Here is an 18648-nt window from a genome sequence, read left to right on the forward strand (position 1 = left end):
TATGCATACTGTTATACTAATCTTACCTGGATTCCGAATTCAGGTGTGCCGGTCAACCTGACTGGAACTGAAGCTGAGTGGCGGATTACTGGCTCCTAAACCATAAAAATCACAACGCTATAAGTGACACGCTAAATCACTTCCCGGGGACTAAAACTATGAACTAAAAGTTTCCCTATCGATAAAAAGTATGGCAATACCCCTAAAAACATAAAAACGAGGAAAACTAGGGTCCCTGAATTTTCCCCAACCGGTAGACCGGTTGCCCAACCGGAATTCCGGTTCTGGAAAATTCAGAACCCTCATCCGGAATTCCGGATGCACAACCGGAATTCCGGTTCCTCGCAGGCAGCAAACCAAATTTTCCATAACTCGGCCAAATCAACCCCAAATGGTTCCAAACTTTCCAGACCTGCTCTAAACACCCCAAAGAACAAATCTAAGGCCTCAAAACCACCCAGAAAACACATAAACAAATTTCACCATTGGAGCTCAAGATTTGAGTTCTAAACTCAAACTTGAGCAAATCCACCTAACAAGCAATCAAACCAACTTAATTCTACATAATCAAGCTTAGAATGACCTCACGAAACTCAAGCAAACATCCTCAACATCACAGCAACAAAATATAACCTTTTCTCTCAAAAATCACATATTTTTACATAGAAAACTTAAAGCTTTGCATAACCTATCTAACATGCTTCAACACAGCTCATTTTAACTTCAATTAACATGCTTTAAACCACATAAATTAACACAAAATCACAGCAGCAACAGCAACTAAAAATCATGCATGCATTTCATCAATTTTACTTAAAATTCAAGAAAACACAAAGGAAAGTTATAAGTGATCAAACCTTGAATAAGATTACACAAAGATGAGTTGAAAATTACAAGCTTTGAGCAGAAAAAATCCCAGCCCTAGCAGCCCAAGCTTGGCCGAAAAAGAGAGAGAGCTTTGAGTGTGTGAGTTTTGAAATTTTTCTTTCTAATTTGACTAAGTGTGGATTTTAAGAGAAAAAGAGTTTATAAAGCATTTACCATATTATTTCAGCCAACTAAAATAAACAAATAACATTTATTTTCCATTTCATAAAATCACAAAAGACAAAATACTAATGGGGCAAAAAGACCATTTTGCCCCTCCACCATAAAATCACAAAAACCATACTAAAGGGGTATTTTTGGGAAATTCTAAATTCCCGGCCATTCCCGACATTCCCAATGTCTAAAACCCGTCCCCAAACTACTAGCATACTAAGTTGTGGTTTCTACTGAGCCAAACGCCGAGTTCCAAAATACCGGGCACCGGAATTACAAAGTAGGCAAGCTACTGAATACATAAATAACAGTAATAAATTATTTAAATAGCTATAAATAATTTCATAATTAATCACATTCAACTGATAATTTCCAAATTAACTAAGCGGGCTTTACAACTATCCCCCCCTTAAAAGGATTTCGTCCCCGAAATCTAACCTGAATAACTCTGGATATTGAGCTCTCATATCTGACTCTAGCTCCCAGGTGGCTTCCTCCACCTTGTTGTTTCTCCAGAGTACCTTGACCAATGCTATGGTCTTATTCCGAAGGACTTTATCCTTTCTATCCAGGATCTGCACTGGTTGTTCCTCATATGTCATGTCTGGCTGAAGCTGAAGACTCTCATAACTGAGTATATGAGAGGGGTCTGAAACGTATTTTCTCAACATTGAGACATGGAATACGTTGTGCACTGCTGATAAGGCTGGAGGCAATGCTAACCGATATGCCACTTTACCTATCTTCTCGAGAATCTCGAAAGGTCCTGTAAATCTAGGGCATAACTTGCCTCTTTTCCCGAAACGTTTAATCCCCTTCATCGGAGATACCCATAAAAACACATGTTCCCCTACTTGGAACTCAACATCCCTGCGTTTCGGATCTGCGTAACTCTTCTGTCTGCTCTGTGAGGCAAGCATTCTAGCTTTTATCTTTTCTATCGCCTCATTGGTCCGCTGAACTGACTCTGGACCTAGGTATTTCCTCTCCCCTGTCTCATCCCAGTAGATAGGGGATCTGCATTTCCTACCGTACAACAGTTCATAGGGAGCCATCCCTATCGTACTCTGATAACTGTTGTTGTACGAGAATTCTATCAACGGTAGATACTTACTCCATGAGCCTTCAAAGTCCATAACACAGGCTCTCAACATGTCCTCCAATATCTGAATTGTCCTTTCGGACTGACCATCTGTCTGAGGATGGAATGCTGTACTGAATTTTAGCTTTGTACCCATTGCCCGTTGCAAACTTTGCCAAAATTTGGAGGTGAACTTCGGATCCCTGTCCGAAACTATAGACTTCGGTACCCCGTGAAGTCTTACTATCTCTCTGACGTACAGTTCTGCCAACTGATCCACTGAAAATGTTGTTCTAACCGGCAGAAAATGAGCAGATTTCGTAAATCGGTCCACCACTACCCAGATGGAGTCAAATAAACCCGTGGTCCTAGGTAACCCGACCACAAAATCCATCGTGATATCTTCCCATTTCCATCCTGGTAGGGTTAGAGGCTGCAACAACCCAGCTGGTCTCTGATGTTCAGCCTTAATCTGCTGACAAGTGAGGCATCTCATCACGAATTCTACCAAATTCTTCTTCATACCGCTCCACCAGAAGTACGGTTTCAAATCTTGGTACATCTTAGTGGTGCCGGGATGCAGAGAATACGGGGTAGAATGAGCCTCCTCAAAGATCTCATTTCTAAGTTCCACACTGTTCGGAACACAAACCCTGGCTTTATACAAAAGCATCCCACTGTCTGACACTGAAAAGTCCTTGGCTTGACCAGCCAACACCTCATCTCGGATTTTCACTAACTCCGGATCTGTCATCTGAGCGACTTTTATTCTTTCCAACAGATCAGATTGCAGCGTTAAGTTGTGAAGCTGACCTACGACAAACTCAATGCTGGATCTAACCATATCCTCTGCTAGCTGAGGTGAGATCTGAACCATACTAGCTACTTGCCCGGGACCCTTTCTGCTCAGGGCATCAGCCACTACATTGGCTTTTCCGGGATGATAGAGGATCTCACAATCATAATCCTTCACTACTTCCAACCAACGCCTTTGTCTCATATTCAAATCTTTCTGAGTAAAGAAATACTTGAGACTTTTATGGTCGGTATAGATCTCACACTTCTCCCCATAAAGGTAATGCCGCCAAATCTTCAGTGCAAAAACCACTGCGGCCAATTCTAAATCATGAGTCGGGTATCGCTGTTCATAATCCTTTAACTGACGGGAGGCATAAGCGATAACCCGATCGGCTTGCATTAATACACACCCCAAACCCTGTTTGGATGCGTCACAGTAGACTACGAACTTCTCCTTGTCCGAAGGCAAAGCTAGCACCGGAGCAGTAATCAACCTCTGTTTCAGCTCCTGAAAACTAGCTTCGCATTTATCTGACCAGATAAACCGCTGATTCTTCTTTGTAAGCTCGGTTAGGGGCATTGAAATTTTGGAGAACCCTTCCACGAACCTACGGTAGTACCTAGCTAAACCCAAGAAGCTTCTAATGTCTGTCACTGTCTTCGGTCTCGGCCAATCCCTGACGGATTCAATCCTCCCGGGATCCACCTTGATCCCATCTTTGCTTACAATGTGCCCTAGGAAGGACACCTAAGATAGCCAGAACTCACATTTCTTGAACTTGGCATAAAATTTATGTTCTCGAAGTCGTTGCAGTACCATTTGAAGATGTAACTCATGCTCCTCTTCTGATTGAGAGTACACGAGGATGTCGTCGATAAACACAATCACACAGATATCGAGGAAATCCTTGAATACTCTATTCATCAGGTCCATGAATGCTGCAGGAGCATTGGTTAGTCCGAATGACATAACCAGAAATTCGTATTGTCCATACCTAGTGCGGAAAGCCGTCTTTGGAATGTCCTCCTCTCGGATTCTCAACTGATGATAACCCGAACGGAGATCAATCTTAGAAAAGACCGTCTTCCCCTGAAGCTGATCGAACAAGTCATCGATCCTAGGTAATGGATATTTATTCTTCACCGTCAGCTTGTTCAACTCCCTGTAGTCGATGCACATCCTCATAAATCCATCCTTCTTCTTGACGAACAAAAACCGGGCTCCCTGTGGTGACACACCGGGCCGAATGAACCCTATGTCAAGCAACCCTTGGAGCCGAATCTTTAATTCCTTAAGTTCAGGTGGAGCCATCCTATACGGGGCTTTGGAAACCGGATCCACCCCACGGTGCCAAGTCAATCACAAAATCAATCTCCCGCTGAGGTGGTAACCCTGGAAGTTCTTCGGGAAAAACGTCCAAAAATTCCCGAACCACTCTAATGTTCTCTGGCCGAATGGTATCTGGCCGAGTGGTGTCCACCACCACGGCCAGAAACCCTAAGCAACCGCCGTGCAACAATTCTCTCGCTGACATAGCCGAGATCACCGGGATCCGAGATCCCTGAACTGAACCAACAAATACAAATGGTTCTTCACTTTCCGGTTGGAAGACCACCATCTTCCTTTTACAGTCAATGCTCGCCGAATATTTAGATAGGAACTCCATTCCTAAAATAATATCGAATTCGACTAAACTCATCCCTATCAGATCAGCGCTTAACTCTCTACCATCTATCCTGATCGGCATAGACCTAATCCACCTATTGGAGATAACCAATTCTCCGCCAGGTAACAGGGTTCCAAACCCACGATTCATATCTATCATAGGGTCTACCCAATTTACTAGAGATTCTAGCAGCCACACAAAAACAACCTTGACCCAAGCACTCACCCGGAGAATGCCTCTTACTAATAAGACACTCCAGTAGGAATAACGGGTCTTAACACTACCCTGACGATCGTCTTGATTCTGGTTCCCTCGGAACCTCTTGTTCTGCCTCGAGCCACCTGATGCAGTGGATGATTCCTCCTCCAGTCCATGGCCGAACCACTACCTCCCCTGCTGAAACCTGACGCAGAAGGGGTAGGAGCCCCGCCACATTCCGGAGTCCTAACTGATTCCACATACATCTAGATGCGCCCATAGCTCACCATGCTTTCTTCGCCATCTCAGCTTAGATGGTCTTATCGTCGGTAGTGATCATAAGGTCATACTTGATCTTCACATTAAGTCCATCGAGATATTTTCTTTCTTACTGAAATCGGTTGGCGCAAATCCCGAGGCTAACCTCGCCAACCGGCTGAACTGAGTGATATATTCCGTCATGCTCATATTCTCTCGCTGGGTCAGGTGGGCGAACTCTTTCCTCTTGGCGCTTCTGACCGCCTCGTTATAACATTTAACGCTGAAGAGTTCCTAAAACCTTTCCCAGGTCATAGAGATGACGTCATGGATCTGAGACACCATGTCCCACCAGACCAGAGTGTCTTCTTAAAACTGAAAAGTGGCACTCACCACTCTGTCGTTCCCGGTGACATCCATAAAGTTCAGAATCTTGGTGATCACCGTCAGCCATTGCTCGGCTTTCACTACATCCGACCTCCCGGGAAAACCGGAGGTGCACTTCCGAACCGTTCGTACAAAGGTTCCAATCTATTGGCCGCCACCACTATCTCGGCACAGGCGGCGAGGCGGTGCCACTGGAACTACGGGCACTGGAACTGCAAGAGCACCCTGCTGTCTCAACCTCTGAATCTCGAGATCTTGCTCTTCTATCCGGGTTTGCATTTCCGCAAACCGTAACTTCCCAATTCTGGGCTTCCTGATTGACTTGGGCAGCCTGCGGCGAGTTAACATCACTCCAACCGCGAACCCTGCCCCTGGGACCTCTACCTCGGCCCAAAACACTTGAGGGGAACTGAGCTCCTCGACCTTGATCTGACCCGACTGAGATGCCCTGACTCCTAATATTTCACACGGCGTCCATCTAGTACGAACCGCCTCGAAATCCCGAGTTGGCACTTCGTGTCACGATCATCGAGAGCTTACTAATGCCGCTTAATTTGGAAATTAAAAACGAAACATGCGCCTATTCTACTATCAGGCTACTAACATGCTTCCTAACAAGCTTTTCTTTTTCATAACTGAATAAAATAAACTACTAAAGCAATAAAGGCTTACTGAACCGTGAAACGAGCTAACTGCTGATGATGATTGTACATGTCGTGACGATCTTCGGAAGACAACCTGGCGGCTCTGATACCAAATTGTAACACCCTAACTAACTTAGGCGTATTACGTGATTTTCAAACATACTGTGCAGCTCGTTGCTAATCAACGAGGTTTATGGAAAAACGTGATTAATTAAAATTTTGCTTTTTAATTAAACTTATAAAACAATATTACAAAAGACTCGGGATCCCGATTATAAAAATATTTACAAAAAGTTTAACTGTTTAACTGATACATAAAATAAAAGTCGTCTAACGACCAGTTACAAAAATCAGCCTCGCTGTCCCGATGATCGTACGCTCCAGGCCTAACCGCCCCGACATGTACAACCTTCATAAGCTCGCTCACGGTCCATCAGCTCTAGCCTTGCCTTTACCTACACATCAACGTAGAACTGTGAGTCGACAGACTCAGTAAGAAAAGCATAATAATACTCATACATAATACTAACTGCCGTGTCCAACACGATACTGAGTCCCGCTATTGCCATGTCCAACATGGTACTGAGCCACTACTGCCATGTCCAACATGGTACTGAGTTCTGAACGTTCACAGGGACGGTACTATTGACAAGTATCCTCCTGATCGGTCGAACCGGTCATACTCCGGCTGCTGGTCATACTCCGGCTGTACTGCGACGGGATAGGTCAATAGCACGGAACCACCAACCAAATGTCGGCTGATCGGTCGAGCCGGTCATACTCATTCTTGGTCATACTCCGGCTCGTACCGACGTGACGGGGTTGGATGGTTCGAAGCCAATATACATAACTAATGTAATCTAACGGGCTTCCTACATGCACGCTAAACATGTAATCTACATATGCATACCGTTATACTAATCTTACTCGGATTCCGAATTCGGGTGTGCGTCAACATTTGGGCCCGAAGCTGAGCGGCGGATTACTGGCTCCTAAACCATAAAAATCACAACGCTATAAGTGACACGCTAAATCACTTCTCGGGGACTAAAACTATGAACTAAAAGTTTCCCTATCGATAAAAAGTATGGCAATACCCCTAAAAACATAAAAACGAGGAAAACTAGGGTACCTGAATTTTCCCCAACCGGTAGACCGGTTGCCCAACCGGAATTCCAGTTCTGGAAAATTCAGAACCCTCATCCGGAATTCCGGATGCACAACCGAATTCGGTTCCTCGCAGCAAAGAAACCAAATTTTCCATAACTCGGCCAAATCAACCCCAAATGGTTCCAAACTTTCCAGACCTGCTCTAAACACCCCAAAGAACAAATCTAAGGCCTCAAAACCACCCAGAAAACACATAAACAAATTTCACCATTGGAGCTCAAGATTTGAGTTCTAAACTCAAACTTGAGGAAATCCACCTAACAAGCAATCAAACCAACTTAATTCTACATAATCAAGCTTAGAATGACCTCAGGAAACTCAAGCAAACATCCTCAACATCACAGCAACAAAATATAACCTTTTCTCTCAAAAATCACATATTTTTACATAGAAAACTTAAAGCTTTGCATAACCTATCTAACATGCTTCAACACAGCTCATTTTAACTTCAATTAACATGCTTTAAACCACATAAATTAACACAAAATCACAAAGAAGAATAAAGAACTAAAAATCATGCATGCATTTCATCAATTTTACTTAAAATTCAAGAAAACACAAAGGAAAGTTATAAGTGATCAAACCTTGAATAAGATTACACAAAGATGAGTTGAAAATTACAAGCTTTGAGCAGAAAAGATCCCAGCCCTACCAGCCCAAGCTTGGCCGAAAAAGAGAGAGAGCTTTGAGTGTGTGAGTTTTGAAATTTTTCTTTCTAATTTGACTAAGTGTGGATTTTAAGAGAAAAAGAGTTTATAAAGCATTTACCATATTATTTCAGCCAACTAAAATAAACAAATAACATTTATTTTCCATTTCATAAAATCACAAAAGACAAAATACTAATGGGGCAAAAAGACCATTTTGCCCCTCCACCATAAAATCACAAAAACCATACTAAAGGGGTATTTTTGGGAAATTCTAAATTCCCGGCCATTCCCGACATTCCCAATGTCTAAAACCCGTCCCCAAACTACTAGCATACTAAGTTGTGGTTTCTACTGAGCCAAACGCTGAGTTCCAAAATACCGGGCACCGGAATTACAAAGTAGGCAAGCTACTGAATACATAAATAACAGTAATAAATTATTTAAATAGCTATAAATAATTTCATAATTAATCACATTCAACTGATAATTTCCAAATTAACTAAGCGGGCTTTACAGTCATCTTCTTGAATTTACTCAGCTTAGCTCTCCCAATCCATTTAATGAGATTGAAGAGAGAAGTATGAGTAGTTCTCCAATTCTGCCAAGTCTTCACAGTCTGTAGGCATCTGCTAGTTACAGAACAGTCAAAAAATAAATGTTCTGCAGACTCCTGGTGTACACAGCGAAGAAGACAGGTTTGATCCTCCAATATTTTCATCTTGAAAAGCCTATCTTTGGTTTTCAATCTCTGGTGCATTGCTAACCATAGCACAAAGCTATGCGTTGGTGAATTTAACCTGCTCCAGACTTGTTTAGGCCAGTGCAATTTTGTTCCTGCTGGTTTCAGCAGGCTATACCCTTGAGACACTGTGTATTTTTGCTGCATCAATGCTCCACCCGATGTCTCCTTGAGTTGATCTTTGAGCCTAACCAAAAACTTCCAGTACCAGCTACTTTGATTTGAAGTTTTGTAGGCCCACCAGTCTTCATTATGCAGATAAACACTATTAACCCATATCAGCCATAGTGTGTCTTCTTTGTTTGTAATTGCCCACACATATTTTCCCATATGAACCCTATTCCATGCAGCTACATTCTTAAAACCAATTCCACCAACTGATTTAGGTTGACATATGGATTCCCAAGAGATAGCCCCTAGACCTTGGTAGATTGCTTTCCCATTCCACAAGTAATTCCTGCATATTGTTTCAATAGTATTCACCACTTTCTTTGGCAAAATCACAACTTGGCACCAATAAGCATGTATAGCCATTAAAACAGAATTTATTAACACTACCCTTCCAGCAAAAGAACGATTCCTTGTGCTCCATGTCTTAATTCTACCTATCATTTTCTCTGCCAACACTTCACAATCTTTACCTAAGATCTTCTTTGCACCAATTGGAACTCCTAGAAAAGTAAAGGGTAGAGACATGCTTGTAAAACCATATATTTGTACCAATTTCCTTAGGTGATCATCAGGCATATTGCTTGAATAGATTGCTAATTTTGTGGCATTAGGATACAATCCTAATGTCACAGAAAACAGCTTGAGCCCCTACAATAAGTAGTGAACACTTCCAAAATCACCATTGCAAAACAATAATACATCATCAGCAAAGACAAGGTGATTAAGTTTAATTGCAGCACATCTGTGATGAAAATGGAAGTCATTTTTTTCTCCAATCATCCCCATTATTCGGGATAAGTATTCTATACCTAACACAAATAATAGGGGAGACATTAGATCTCCCTGTGTAAGTCCTCTTTTAGACTCAAAGAATCCATGCAAAGTTCCATTAAATATAAGTGAAAATCTTGGTGTTCTAACACAAGTCATCACTATGTTAATGAAACTCGAAGGAAAATGTAGCCCTTGCAACATTTCTTCAATGAAGTCCCACTCTATAGTGTCATAGGCTTTTTTCAAATTCAACTTGATAATACAATTAGGCTTATTGTTTTTCCTCCCACAATGCCTAAGTATATCTTAACAAATCATAATATTATGTCCTATAAACCTTCCCCTAATGAAGCCTCCTTAGTTTTGAGAGACTAAATTAGGAAGAATATTTTTTATTCTAGAGCACAAAAGCTTGGTTGCAATCTTGTAAAGAACATTGCAACAAGTTATTGGCCTAAAATCTTTAACTGTATTAGGACATTTTACTTTGGGCACCAAAGTCAGAACAATAGTGTTTATCTCCTCAAGCAGCTTACCTGTTTCTAGGTATGATGTCACAGCTTCAAACAAGTCCTCTCCAACCAGATCCCAATTGTCTTGATAAAAGAAACCCGAGAAGCCATCAGGGCCAGGAGCCTTGTTGCCAGGTACATCAAATAGAGCTTCCTTCACTTCTTCTTTGGTGAACTTTTGAGTCATTATTTTAGCTTGCTAAGAATTTAAAACAGGTCCTCTTGCAATGATTCTATGCACCACTTTCCTCCTATCTTCAATTCTCGAACCCAGTATTCCCTTGTAATACTCAACAAATGCCTCTGAAACCTAGTTTGGCTTAGTTACTCTAGTGCCATTTTGGTGCTCAATTGAGAGCACTTGATTTTGCCTTATTCTCTGCTTTATGCTGGCCTTGAATATGGCAGTGTTACTATCTCCATTATGAATCCAGCAGGCTTTTGCTTTTTGGTGCAGGAAAGAGGTGTAATCTTTCTACACTTAAAACAGTCTGGTTCTAATTTGCGATTCCTCAGCAATTTCTGTATCATTAAGGGGACATTGCTGCAATTCATTATGATCTCTATCTAACTCTTTTCTGGCTTGTATTACTATAGTATGAATATCAAAAAACCTAGCCTTGTTGATTTCCTTGAAAATAGTTTTGGGGGCCTTGAGTTTACACTTTGTACATTTTTGTTCCATCAATCTTCTTCCCCCAAACTTCAGTTACTTTCTGTCCATAATCAGCACGGCTCTTCCATATTCTAAAGTACCTAGCAGGTTTTTTCCCACTTGTCCACCTAGGATACAGAGAGAGTCTGCAAAGAGAGTGGTCAAAAAGCCCCTCATTTAGGAAATTTTCCTCAGCGTTCTGATAGTGATCTAGCCATGCTTGATTGGCCATAATCCTATCAATTTTGGAAAAAATTCTGTCATTCCCCTGTTGCTTGTTTGACCAAGTGAAAAAATTCCCCGTAGCCTTTACATCCTTTAATTCACATAATCAATAAAATCTGTGTTAGGGTAATATTTAACTTTCTCCCCTACTCGCTCTTCTTTAGCTAAAATATCATTGAAATCTCCCATCAAAAGCCAATTAGCCTTAGTAGCCTACTCTCTCAGATCTTTCCATCGGCATTGCCTTCCATTTTTGTAATTAAAAGTATATATTATAGTAATAAAACTACAATAGGTAATATCCACTGTAGACACCTTTAAATGCATTAGTTGACTTGTGCATTTAATGATATCTACTATGTATCTCATCGGGTTCCATGCTATTAAAATCCTCCCCACATGATTCCAAGCAATATTTGTTGAGAAACACCAACCTTCAAACACAATGAGGTACAAGGTTCCCAACTTGTGAACCTTGGCCCTTGTCTCAAGGAGCCCCACCAAACCAACATCCTAAGTCTGAATAAATTGTTTAATGGACTTCTATTTCGGAATGTTGTTTGCTCCTCGAACATTCTAGCATAAAAATTTATCCATTTCCAAGAGAGGGTCCTCCCACTCTCTTGTGTTGTCAATGGTTGTGTTCAAAGACTCATGATGATCCTCCATATGACCATTGTTACTTTTAGCAAGCATGCTGAATGTATTGTTTGTCTTTGTTACTGAAATCACTTCTTGTTCTTGACATCTCTTCCCCTTTGTGACTTCTTGAAAACCATCTTCATCCAGCTTAACCTTAGGAGCCTCAGTTCTTTTATCTTTCTTCACCACTCATTCTTGTTTCGTCTTCATTTTCTTCTTACAATCTTCTGTCAAGTGACCCATACCAACACAGTGTTTACATATAGTGGGCTTCCATTCATAGTTCACCCCCACATGTGTATTCATTCCATGTTCATTAATAAACTCTAGCATCCCTGCTAACTCCTGGTCCATTAACACTTCAATCAATACCCTAGGATAGTTAAGCCTTTCCCTTTCTTTAGTGATAGCTGTTGGAAATATTTTACCAGGATCTAGATTTACCACCAAGTATGTTTTATTAACATCCTAATATGAATTCTAAAACAATGAAATAAACACATAAGAGTTTAAGAAAACCTTACATTGGGTGCAGCGGAATATAATGACTCCTTCCATTCAGATCTCTAGCCCTTGATTCCTTTCTGTAGCAGAGCATAATCAAGATCTGAATTTGGATCTCCTTCTCTCCTTCTTGTTGGTTGATTTTCCACAGTCTTACATACTATGATTGAGGTACCACTTGATGTGTGTGGGCACCACTCTATCACTCAAGGATTTCGAAAATTCAAAGAGAAGAAAAGAGAGAGGAAAGTGGCGCATGGCTTTTTCTCTGAAGGAAACAATGTGCAAAGTCATGAGTTTCCTGAAGCCAACACTTTCTATTTATAGAATGCTTTCTAGGTTTAGGTTAGAATTGTATGGCATTAAAATAATGAAAAAATAAAATGGTAAAAACCTATGCATAATGGGCGGCCCAGATAAGGAAATTGGGCCTCACTTTGCAACTTTTCCATTTTGTTATTTTTCATTCCCATTTTCTCAAAAATGCCAATTTTCCAATTTAACCATTTAAATGCCAATTATAATTATTTAATAACTTAAAAATAATTATTAAATAATATTATCATTTAATATATTTATTAATTTAGACATATAAAATATCTTAATTAATAAGTAAACCTAGAATCTCTTTTCTTTACAATTTCGCCCTTGCTTAGTGAAAATTTATAAAGTAGGCATAGTCTAACTTTAGAATTATAATTGATTAATCAAAATCAATTAACTGAGTCTTACAAGCAGTATGGTCTCAACTAGTATGGGGATCATGGGTCTATATAACCGAGCTTCCAATAAGTCGAACTGAATTTACCAAGTAAATTCCCTAACTTATTAATTCCTTATTGAATCCACACTTAGAACTTGGAATTGCACTCTCAATCATATAGAACGCTCTATATGTTCCATGATATAGACACGTCATTAGTTATCCATTGTTATAATCCTAATGTGATCAATGACCCTCTAATATATGATCTACATTGAATAGGCACTAAGTTACCGTTACACCTTCAATGTATTTTATCCTCCGTATAAATGATATTTCAGCGAAGTTAAATGAGATCTCCACCTTTTATCTCTGTTTAGCCAAGCTCGAAGGATATCATCGTTTCACTTCTAAATTCCTATAGAAGTTATAGATTCCATATTTATGTTAGCGCTCCCACTCAATCATACTATCATGTTCCCAAAATGTACGTATCACCCTGACCCAAAAGAAGGCTTAACTAACAAATCAAAGAACATGTATAGTATTCTTGAGATCGAACCTAACCATATCAGGATTAACATCATTTGATCTAGGATCAACGGGTGATATTGAATTGAATAGATATTACGGTGAATTTTAATATATCTAATCAAAGTTCAATATCGGTCCCTTCCGATGTATACTCCATACATTCGATACTAGTAAACTTTGCCAATGCCCGGGAAAGGACATAATACTTATCCAAGGTGTAAGAATACCTATCGCTGATTATCATGTCAGTCTAAATCCAGTGAACTGGCAAATCAGGGAATAAACTTTCAAACATATAATTAAGATTATATTCCACTGTGCTGACAACACTATAATCATTAACAAATTCATATGTTCTCGACTTAAATAGAATTCATACATTATATATATAATCATGAAATAAATCATGTGAGCCATGCAACATAAAATGTTATTTCTGATCTTTATTAATAAGTAAATCTGATTATATGAAATGGGTTTTATTTAGCGCACAAAACCCAACAAACTCCCACTTGCACTAATATAAAACAAAATGTACATTTCAAATAATCTCAACACCTTGATATACAAATCAAGTGTAGTAGTAGTAAACTCCTCGTAATAGGATCTGACAGGTTGAATTAAACACAACCTTCTCTCCACCATTACTCTTCCTTAATCACAAAATCCTTGATATTGTGAAATTCCTCTCTATATGTCTACTCTCTTGGGATACTGGATTCTATACTTTTTGCAACTACTTTTTGGTTATTGAGGAAATAACACTAGCAGTTAAGACAAGTTGGAACGGTGCCACAATTGTATAGAACTTTCCTTAGACTGAATAAGTACCTTTCCTGCAACTTTAAGATTCAGTCTCTCTCTGGTAGACCTAGAGACTTCAGATAGGTTTTTACACTTCTCCAAAATCACTACTCCACCCCCAGAGTAATCACCATCTTATCAACAAACTTTCTAGCACAAAGGCAAGTCTTGATATGTGATGTGGTGTAGTCTAAGAGTTTTAAACACTCCCTTATTGACTAACATATAGTTTCTCTTCTTAATCTTAAGATTTACTTGATTGTCTTCCAATGTTCCTCTCCTGGATTTATCTGATACCTACTCATTGCTCCCACTCAACAGCAGGTGTCTGGTCTAAGACATACTAAAGCATATCTGAGACCTCTCACTGTTGATTTAAGAAATTCTTTCATGGCTTTATCTTTTCTGGAATAGTTGAGACTTTTCCTTAGATAAATAAAATCTATGCCTAGAAGTCGAGAAGCTTCTATAGATTGCCATTAGAAAGAAAATGCTTCAACATATTACTAAAGTAAGTTGCTTGCATTAGAGTAAGTAATTACCAGGTATACCACAAGTCATAGGCTTAGATAAACTTAAACCTATAATACTAGGAACAGGAAGTGTTGTTAAGTCCATTGAATAGACTTATTAACGAAAATTTCCTTTTATGTCCTTGTAATAGAAAACTTTAGGTTACTCCATGTGAATGGATTAAACCATAGTTCTCTTGGGTTTTCTTCTTAGTTTCTTATCTTGACGATCCATTACTTGTTTAAACTCACAATGGATTTTAATCACTAGTGTCTTCCAAGTCATAAGAAGATGAGTTCCTAGAAACCCTCCCACTACGACAAGGTACTGTGAATTATGTCTAAGAAAACTAAATTGTATTGACCTCTTTAGTTGTGTCAAGAAAACAGAGGAAGTGGGATCATCATAATTTTATGATAGAACACTTTTGGAATCAAGAAAATTATCTCCTTTACTTGCTACTTTATTTTCAGAATTAGTCATTCTCTTAGAAAAGTAGTATTTGTTTAAACAAACACTTTCTTATCTATTAACTATGGGATGTTCCACCCCTAATCACTTAGAATAGCTAACAAACATGCAAACCAAGGTTAACAGTTCTAGCTTTTCTTAAGATTTCGATTAGGTCATCCATGAATCTAGTAATGATTTACATTAAGTATACAACCATTGCATCATTCTGAAATTGTATTACCATAGAAGGACTTAGACAACGACTAGTAACTAATCATTAATATGCAAATCAAAATTTCTTGGGTGGTAAGTCTGGATATAATTCAAAAATCAAATTAATGATCTTTGAACTGTTGGAAATTATTTTACTAGGATCTTAGATCTACTCACAAGTATGTTTATTAACATCCTAAATATGAACTTTCTAAAACGATGAAATAAACACATATAAAGTTTAGGAAACCTTATATTGGGTGCAGCGGAATAATATGACTCCTTCCGTTCAGATATCTAGCCCTTGATTCCTTTCTGTAGCAGAGCATTATCAATATCTGAACCTGGATCTCTTTCTCTGAATCTTTGATGCTGAAACTCCTTTTGCTGAATGATCTTTCTTCACGATCTTCCTCACTATGATTGAGGTATTGCTTGATGTGTGTGGGCACTACTCTAATCACTAAGGTAAGTCGAAATTCAAAGGAAGAAGAAAGAGAGAGAGTGGCGGCTAGAGAAGAGAGAGAGGAGGCTCAGTTTTTTCTGATTCAGAAGACTGTTTTTCCTGAAGCCTTCACTATCTATTTATAGCATTCCACTAGGGTTAGATTTGAATTATATGGCATTAAAATAATGAAAAAATCAACTTAAAATACCTACAAAAGGTGGCCGGCCATACACTTAGTGGATTGGGCCTTGCTTTTTGCAATTTTGTAATTTTAACACCTTTTGTATCTGATTTTCTCAAAAATGCCAATTTCCTAATTCAACTATTTAAATGCCAATTCTAACTATTTAATAACTATAAATAATTATTAAATAATATTGTCATTTATCATATTTATTAATTGAACCATACAAAGTATCATAATTAACAAATATGCCCCTATAAACTCTTTCTTTACAATTTCGCCCTTACTTAGTGAAAAATTTCACAAATAGACATAGTCTAATTTGAGAATTATAATTGATTAATCAAAACCAATTACATGAGTCTTACAAGCAATATTATCTCAACTAGTGGGGGGACCATGGGTCTATATAACCGAGCTTCCAATAAGTAGATCAAGAATTTAGCACTAAAATTTACTAACTTATTAATTCTTCGTTGAATCCACGCATAGAACTTAGAATTGCACTCTCAGTATATAGAATGCTCTATATGTTCCACCATATAGACACATCATTAGTTATCCATTGTTGTAATCCTAATGTGATCAATTATCCTCTATATGAATGATCTACACAGTAAAGGGATTAAATTACCGTAACACCCTACTATGTATTTTATCCTTAAAACACTTGACCCCGTATAAATGATATTTCAGCTTATGTGAAATGAGATCTCCACCATTTATTTTCGTTTGGTCAAGCTCGAAGGAGATCATCCTTTGCTTACTATTCGCCAAATAGAAGCTATAGATTCCATGTTTATGCTAGCACTCCCACTCAATTGCACTACCGTGTTCCCAAAATGTACGTATCACCCTGACCTAAAAGTAGGCTTAACTAACAAATCAAAGAACACGAATAGCCTTTCAAGATTGAGCCTAATCATAACAGGATTAAGATCATTTGATCTAGGATCAACTAGGCGATATTGACTTGAATAGATTTTACGGTAAGTTTAATAAATCTAAGTCAAAGTTCAATATTGGTCCCTTCCGATGCATACTCCATGCATCCAACCTGAGCTTTACTTTAACCAATGCTCTGGAAAAAACATAACACGTCTCCAAATGCAAGTAAACTCTGTTGTAGATTATCATATCAGTAAAACCCTGTGTCTGATAAATCTAGGAAACTTTATTCACATAGTCATGTTTACTTTCCAATGTGTTGACGGCACAATAAACAGGATCAAGTATGTGAAAAGGGTTTCAGATGAATCTATACATTATGTACATATAATCATGAGATAAATCATGTGAACCATGCAACATTAAATGTTATTTCTGATCTATATTAATAAGTAAATCTGATTATATTGAAATGAGTTTTATTTAGGGCATAAAACCCAACAAACTCCCACTTGCACTAATATAAAACAAAAAAGTGCGTTTCAAATAATCTCAACACCTTGATATACAAATCAAGTGTAGTAGTAGTAAACTCCTCGTAATAGGACCTGAAAGGTTGAATTAAACACAACCTTTTCTCCACCATTACTCTTCCTTAATCACAAAATCATTGATAATGTGAAATTCCTCTCTATATGTCTACTCTCTTGGGATACTGGATTCTATATCTTTGGCAACTACATTTGGTTAATCAGGAAATTAACACTAGTAGTTTAAGGCAATTTGGAATGATGCCAAAAATGTATAGAACTTTCCTTAGACTGAATAAGTACCTTTCCTGCAACCTTAACATTCAGTCCCTCTCTGGTAGACCTAGAGACTTCAGATAGGTTTTTACACTTCTCCAAAATTACTATTCCACCCCCAGAGTAACCACCATCTTATCAGAAAGATTTACTAGCACAAAGGCAAATTTCGAAATCTGATATGGTGTAGTCTAAGAGTTTTAAACACACCCTTATAGACTAACATATAGTTCCTCTTCTTAATCTTAAGATTTACTTGATTGTCTTCCAATGTTCTTCTCCTGGATTAATCTGATACCTACTCATTACTCCCACTCAACAGTAGGTGTCTGGTCTAAGGCATACAAAAGCATATCTAAGACCTCTCACTGTTGATATAAGAAATTCTTTCATGGCTTTATCTTTTCTGGAATAGTTAAGACTTTTCCTTAGATAAATAAAATCTATACCTAAGAAGTTGTGAAGCTTCTATAGATTGCCATTAGAAAGAAAATGCTTCAGCATCTTACTAAAGTAAGTTGCTTGCATTAGAGTAAGTAATTACCAGGTATACCACAAGCCATAGGTTTAGATAAACTCAAACCTATAATACTAGGAACAGGAAGTTTTGTTAAGTCCATTGAATGGACTTATAAACGAAAATTTCCTTTTATGTCCTTGTAATAGGTTACTCCATGTGAATGGATTAAACCATAGTTCTATTGGCTTTTCTTCTTAGTTTCTTATCTTGACAATCCATTACTTGTTTAAACTCACAATGGATTTTAATCACTAGTGTCTCCCAAGTCATAAGAAGGTGAGTTCCTAGAAACTCTCCCACTACGACAAGGTACCATGAAATATGTCGAAGAAAACTAAATGGTATTGATCTCTTCGGTTGTGTCAAGACAACAGAGACAGTGGGATCATCATATGTTATATAAGATGATAGAACACTTTTGGAATCAAGAATTAAATATCTCCTTTATTTGGTACTTGTTTTTCAG

This window comes from Cannabis sativa, chromosome 6, assembly GCF_029168945.1.
Source record: "Cannabis sativa cultivar Pink pepper isolate KNU-18-1 chromosome 6, ASM2916894v1, whole genome shotgun sequence".
In the NCBI taxonomy this organism is placed as follows: Eukaryota; Viridiplantae; Streptophyta; class Magnoliopsida; order Rosales; family Cannabaceae; genus Cannabis; species Cannabis sativa.